Source organism: Pieris rapae, chromosome 20, assembly GCF_905147795.1.
Source record: "Pieris rapae chromosome 20, ilPieRapa1.1, whole genome shotgun sequence".
Taxonomy (NCBI): Eukaryota; Metazoa; Arthropoda; class Insecta; order Lepidoptera; family Pieridae; genus Pieris; species Pieris rapae.
The window spans coordinates 4,096,407-4,103,987 of record NC_059528.1 but is presented as its reverse complement, the minus strand read 5'-3'; the positions used below and the strand labels follow the sequence as shown (position 1 = coordinate 4,103,987).

The 7,581-nt window shown below is 33.7% G+C and overlaps 2 long non-coding RNA genes across 2 annotated transcripts; both read left to right on the top strand.

Annotated features, from left to right (window-relative positions):
• Nucleotides 1-868: 868 nt before the first annotated feature.
• Nucleotides 869-3,970, top strand: LOC123690072. Its single transcript, XR_006750890.1, has 3 exons — nt 869-993; nt 3,173-3,241; nt 3,899-3,970. It is a non-coding gene; the product is annotated as an uncharacterized LOC123690072 (long non-coding RNA).
• Nucleotides 3,971-5,564: 1,594 nt separating this feature from the next.
• LOC123690054 lies at nt 5,565-6,726 on the top strand. Its single transcript, XR_006750882.1, has 3 exons — nt 5,565-5,711; nt 5,977-6,117; nt 6,618-6,726. It is a non-coding gene; the product is annotated as an uncharacterized LOC123690054 (long non-coding RNA).
• The last annotated feature ends 855 nt before the right edge of the window (nt 6,727-7,581 follow it).

The window sequence follows — 7,581 nt, the reverse complement described above, 5'->3', positions numbered from 1 at the left end:
TGATGCAAACAGCTACAAATATCATGGGTAAATCTTATACTAATCATTAATGATTAAGACAATTAAAATTGTTATATGAATATTGACAATCAATTTTTCAATATCACATTCAAGGTAAATCAATTTTGGTAATTAATTTGGGTAAAATCATTGTTATCTCGAGAGTCGCTCAATCGCCGGATTTCGAACAAACCTCTACTGATATGGAAAGTTTCATTTCAAAGCTATCGCTATATTAACAGTAGATTTATTCCAATTCTTGCTCTCTACGAACTGATTCTATGGTTTTACAAAACACTCCTTGCAACGTTGTAGAATTAGCTACGCCGTAGAACATAGAACAATTAAAATACTTATTGGACGTTAGGAGACGTATTTTATTATTAGTAATGAGATTTTCATTAATACAGTGCTGGTTTTGGTCAGGCTTAATTTTTCAATATTTAATATGTATATTATAAAGAAGATTTAAATAACTTAAAGAGAAATCGCTCCGATTTGTGTTCGTGTATTTTTGTAACAAATCAACTTAAAAACTACTATACCTATTCAAAACAGTTCTTTAATTTTTCCCTGGGCACCATAGACTTTTATTTTCATAATTTAAAATAATATATACTTTAGCAACGAAGAATATAGAATAACGACGAATAAATTAATTTGCAAAGTAATGCTTAAAAAACTTATTTAATGTAAGCGTTGGTAAGCAAAAGCTTTTAATTATATTATGGTTGGTAATTGACACTTTATTGTATAAAAACTTCATTTTAGCCTTTATATATCCGGCCGTAGCCTAGGACGATTGCGCACAGTAGTCAGTAAGAAAAGCTCAGTACTCGCTTAGACCCAAGAGGGGTGTGACGTGAACCGCTCTACCGTTCCGAGCTTACGAACGAAACTTATATAACTTACGCGAGTGTTAAATTAATAATGTTATTATAAAAAATATTAAGTATGCCTTAAGGATTGGTCTATTGATGGTTTCATAAAACTGTAAGTATTTCTTTAGTAATTTAACAGGATTTCACAAACTTTAGAAACAATAGGATTTCTTTTTAATGAAAATTATATTTATATAAAAACTTCTGAAGATTAACTTTGGGATTGTTCTTTCAAATATGGAAAATGTAAACGATTTTCTAGATAGGAATTTACAAATGTTCTTTATCTCTCTAGATTTTACTTTATTACTTCATTATGTAAGTTTATATGTTTTTTGTGTTCTTTTATGATAATTACTTATGCACTTTTTGTACTATGCCTCTGTAGGTGTTTATTTTTTATAGTTCCATATTAGGATTGCCTGGAAGAGATAGCTTGTTAGCGATAAGGCCACCTGTTGCCTAATAACTTATGCTTATAATATATATGTTTTTGTATAAGTGTAAATACAATAAAATAAAACATTTCTAAGGTTAAACACATTTTTATTTATTTTTTTATTTATGTACATGTATTTTTCTAACACGCGATCTATCCGAGATTTTTGGATATCCACATTTAGGTTTCATGTACAACCTAACTGTAGCTATCTTTATTTCTGTCGGTTATTTGATCATGTTATTAATATTACTAATACATTATGAACACATATATTCTATTTACACATTTGTTATGAAAATATATTGTAAAACCTCTTTCGATGAAGATTATTTAAAATTTTAAGAAATCCAGAAAGTATTTTAATACGCCTGCTTTGTGGTATGTTTACATCAGAATGATTTCAACGGGAGTAAAGCGCGACTTTTGTAGTTGTTCGAACTAATACACACATACCTAAGTTAATTTGTTAGACAACTCCATAAGATATTTATATAACACCTGAATATTACTCCATATACAATACAACAGTGTCTGTACAATAGTGTAAGGCACCCAAAATGTGTGTAAATTTTAATTTATATGTATTGTTCTTACATTTTTCAAAAGTGGCCAAACCCTTTATTATAGTCTCGCTTGCAGCATCATGATAGATGATATGGTAAACTTATAAAAGCTCATATGTGTTATGTGTGTGTGTGTATTTCAAAGGGTTATATATAACTCATGATTCACATTTACATCACATATTTAGTATTTACTGCAGTTTCCAGTGCAATTACAACGCAAACTAGTCCTGCCACCAGACGTCTCAATTTAAATTTATTTATTTATTGTATAAATAATCTTAATAGTAGAAGTTTGTATGGTGGAAACATAAACGTCGAAAATATTTAGTTAATTATAATTAACTTACGAAAGTGACATAATATACAACAAAACACCTTTACCCTCAAAAATTGCACAAACAACGCACTAATTACGCAATACTAACTACGCAAATAGACTATTAATATACATTATGCCAACTGCTGAAATTAATATAAAACAGATTCACGATGGGAAAACAGTCCATCCGAATTCTTAGTAGAAGACATGGCATGTATTAGATATAAAATTGGTTTTAATATATAAAATTCTCTTTTCACGGTGTTTGTAATTAAACTCCTACAGAATGGCTTGACCGATTTTCGTGAAATTTTGTGTGCATATCGGTTAGGTCTGCCAATTGGATATCTATGATTTATCCGCCATATATGTTAAGGATGGTCCACCCTTGAATTTTTATCTTTTAGCCATTTTTACATGATACAGCATACACAAATACATATATGCCTTAGTTTACACCCCTCCACAAAAAACCCCTATTTTTTATTTGTTAATTAAAAGTTGTTTAAAAAAATTCATAACATTTTTTTTCCGTTTTTCTCTGGAATAGACACAACGTTCCTTGTTGTACGTACTAAAAATTTAGGCTTATTAAAATCACATTAAGGAGAAACGAAGTTCGCCGGAGCAGCTAGTATTTTATACATTTACTAACGTTATTTACAAATTTTATCGATAAAATCGATATATAATACTTATAATAAGTATTTACAAAGCAAAGTAGTAACTTCCAAGTTGAACCAACAAGGTTCCATCCTTCAACATTTAAGTTGTAAAATGTTTAGAATAATAAATCAGCGAAAACAGTAAATTCCAAATTTTATTTCCGAAAAACTCTAATTTATCAATGCATAAACAATTTTCCAAACAACGCCAGTCATAAACTAACGGAGAGAGTTCGATTGCCTTCCTTCTTGTGGAACCAGGAATAAGATCTATAAATAACAGTCATTATTTGTTATAGAACGTGCACCAGGAGACGAGTTACCTATGTCTCCCTGCGGCGTGTGTATCTTCATGACAATAATAAGCAGTAAGTCACATTCTATCTTTAACATTTCTTTAGAATAAAATTTCGTTCTCGTTTCGTACTTGCTCAGCCAATTCCTCCATTAGCCATTGGTATAAGCAATTATAAAGAAAAATTAATTCTCATAAAAGCTTATTTGTATTTATCTAGTTCTTAAAAACAATATGTAATTATTTAAAAAGTTTGCTATATATAAAACATAAATGTTCTTAAGTATATGTATATGCTGTTTAAAGTACTGGTACGATGAGAATGCACAGAGTAAGAATACTATAAACATAAAAACTATTCTTCCTCTTCATTTATGAAGGTCATTTTTGTGTTGCATAACTTCATCCATTCTCCTCTGTCTTCTGCGTCCATGTACCTGTAAGGGTAAGATACACATCCAAGTATTGTTTATTATTATTATATATCCATATATTGATAAATGTTTTTGCATTATTACTATTTGATCTGGCTTCACAGATTAGTAAAAGTTTTCTGTTTGATCTTAGCAAAAATATAAGCAGAAACCATACTTAACAAAGTTTGGCAAGAGTTTGTTTTCGAAATTATTGGAGAATATAAACTTGGCCGAGACTTTATTTGCGAACGAGTTTGAATCACACCTTTAGGGCATTAACTTGGTAATTCCAACGAAATACCTTTTGCCACCAGGTGCATGGTCAGATAGCACGAGCGAGACGCGCCTTGGGCCCGTTTTTACCACAGAACCTCCGAGCGTTGTGCGATTCGCACGCGCGTCTGGAGCGCGGGTGGCGTGTTCTGCCGTCGCTGCTGGTCCTGCGCCCACCATAACATGGCTTGCTGACGATGGGTCAACCCTTTCAGATTTACCAGGAATTAGGTATGCTGTCTTTGTTAAAATTTGCCACTATTCAACTATGTTTTTTTTAATTTATTTCAGGCCGTACGTAAGACGTCACTTGTGTAAATATGTCTAGACTACCTCCAAAAAAGTGAATTATACAAGAAGTCTAATTTATTACGTTGCATTCAAAATAATACCGTATTTATTGGCGTGACATAACATATATAATATTAAAATTTAGTCTATGCATTGTTGTTATTTATTAACTAAAGATTATGTCTAACCTAGACACCGAGGCAAGTTTTGGCAATTTTAGAATTCTCAGCTTCATAGCTTTAACAATAGGTCTGATAAAATTACATTCTACAAAGCAGGAAGCATCCCTTCTCCCACCTCTCAGTTGGAAAGGGGTGAGAGCCAGTGTCCTCTCTTAACGAGAGTCATTTCCGTAACAAATGACAATCGTTAGCAGTGCACAATGTTCGTTCCTATGAATAAGTGCGAATATCTCATTGTCCTTAACGAATACTTTTAAATTTACCAATTTATCTTTGACTTTAACGAATCAAGTTCTAGAACAAACTAAAAATACTTATAAATTTCACTTTAAGCGGTATATAGAATCATACATTTTGTAATTTAAAAATACATTAAAGTATACATTCCATCTTTGGCTATATTTTCAGTGTATTTGTTTGTATTATATATAATTTATGTTATCTGTAGGATTACAAAATAAATAAATAACAGTGTTTTAAGAATATATTTATAATCTTCCAGACGGATATACGCGAATGGAACGCTCGAACTGGTTCCATCTAGCGGGACAACAAGTGATGTTCCCACCACTGTCCGATGCCGTGCTGCTAACGCTCATGGAACGCTAATTTCTAGAGACGTGCATCTAATGTCAGGTATTCTAAGCGATTAACTAATAACCTGTTATTTTCTACTTTTATTGTTATTACTATGATATTCTTACTTTTAAAGTGAAACGTTTATTACATCGTCTCAAACTTTTTGGTCTGTGTGGCACATGTCGCGTGACTGCCAGCCGCGGAGTAGGGATAAAGTGAAAGGCGCTCGTCATAGCAGCCAAGGCTAATATGGCGGCGCACATAGTTCGCAGCAGCTGACTGTAGTGTATAGACTATTATTCATTTGTGCCAGTGCTCCACGCTATTTTAATATGTGTACATAATCTAAATAATTCTTAAGTATTATATATGTCGTACTCTCTAAGACACATAATTCAATAAAAATATTAGTAGAACTTTTATTAGTCCCATTATCAATCCAATTTTCCAAGTATAAAATTAAGATTGATAAAGTGATTTTATACCCTTAATGGAATATTATTCCAAAAAAAATTTGTTAAATGTCTATAATGTGAAAAAAGTTTCACTTTTACCGTGGTTTCATAAAACCACACAACATTTTTATTAATCTCAGTTCAAAGCCGTGAAAAGTGAATCGTGTAGGTAATAATTTATACTTACCGTGCAGTGACAGATGGCGCATGGGAAGTAGCCGTAGAGACCGGAAGTACGAGCGTGGGTGGTGTCGCAGCATTACGATGTCGTGTTTCCGGTGCACCAGCACGTGTGGCGCTCTGGTACCGCGCTGACACACTGTTGGCAGTCGATTCGCCGTCACCCGGTAAGAGTTTCTGCCAATCAAAATACCTTTTTTTTATATAGAACAGGGGGCAAACGGGCAGGAGGCTCACCTAATGTTAAGTGATACCACCGCCCATGGACATGCCAGAGGGCTCTCGAGTGCGTTGCCGGCCTTTTAAGAATTGGTACGCAATGAATCCCTGAATAAAAAGATAATCTATTTAAATGGTTAAATGCTTAAATTTGGTTGCCTGCAGTGACGATGTTTTTCAGTAACCTTTTTTATATTCATACGTATTATACAGATTCCCGATACCTGTCTGCGGGTGATACTCTGTTGATTCGTGATGTGTCAGCGTCGGATGCAGGCGCATACAGCTGTGTTGCGCGACATGAGCTTACCTCTCTCACCCGTCGCTCACGTCCCGCGCCCCTTGAAGTCATGCGTTAGTACTACATAATTCAATTTTTTATCAATTGCCCTGTGTTACAGGTAACAAATTTCATTCTTAAACATTCACTCGTCATAGATTTGAGCATGTTTGTAATGGTAATTATAATCTTTATATATATAAATCTCCTGTCACGATGTTTGTCCGCGATGGACTCCTAAACTACTTAAGCGATTTTAAATTAAATTGGCACACCGTGAGCAGTCTGGTCCAACTTAAGAGATAGGATAGCTTAGATCTTTAATTATAGTCGCAATTTTATTTTATTGCAAATTATTTGACTATCATTAATTGACAGTCACAATTATCTGGATTAATTAATCAATAGATGGTGTCTTATAAGCTACAATTCTATATCATGATTACCACGTGTTATTGAGGCAAAAGTATAAATTAAATTTATTTTGTGAAACGAAGGAGAAACGAAGTTCACGGGGGCAGCAAGTTATTTTTATGACTAAAGCAATATGAAAACAAAGAACGTATCTTTCCAGCAAGTTCTGCAGTTGCTGGCAGTGCGCCCCGTGTGACAGCAGCGAGTGAACTTTCTGTCCCACCTGGTGCGCCATTTTGTCTTCCATGCGCTGCCTCTCAGTACCCACCACCACATTATACGTAAGAATGTTTGAGAGCATTGTACTAAGGGTCTGTTTCACAATATCCGGATAAGTTTCAAGTAAGCTATTTATTACTTATTGGTAGGATAAACTAGTGTTTGTTGCGTTTCATGAAACGCGAAGTATCTTATTTGGAACTTTTATCTTTCGAATAATTTATGTGTTGCATAGCTATATGGTATTTTATCCCTACATTGTGAAACAGGCCCTAAGAATGAATGCGCTAACGCAAGATAGCCTACAATTTTTATTTATATCAATATCGGAACTTCATGCTTCAGGCTTATCCTGGCTCAACGTGTTCTGGAAGAAAAGATTGCAAGGTTCGAATTTGAGGCCCACCAACAATGCCTACTTTCCTTCTTTGCTGGAGGAAATTTGTCGCACAGTTATTTAAAGCAGTCACCTTTTTTATTTAAATACTTCATCAATCGTACCCCTATATATATAGGTAGGAGGTGACAAAAGAACTATTATTTCTATCAAGCAATAACTCAAGATTCTCATACGTTTATTTGAGATCCACAGACTGAGCAGGCGCCGAGGCATAAGTATAACCAGTGTTCAACATGCCACACTCTCTTTAGAAGAATGAATTAATAACCTCCATTATGTGGAATCGTAATTTTCATCTCCCTGTTGCATGACTACTTTAAGAATATTAAAATACACAAGTGAATCCTCAAAGGAATATACCGCCAACATTTTTTTACTAAGCCTATACTACGAAGGGTGGTTTCTAGAGACAACAGATTTTTGTATTTAAATCGTAAAGGTTTGTGTAGCAATTTTTAATAGGCCCAAATCTCTCACATAGTTATTTAGTTCAGCTTGAATAAAC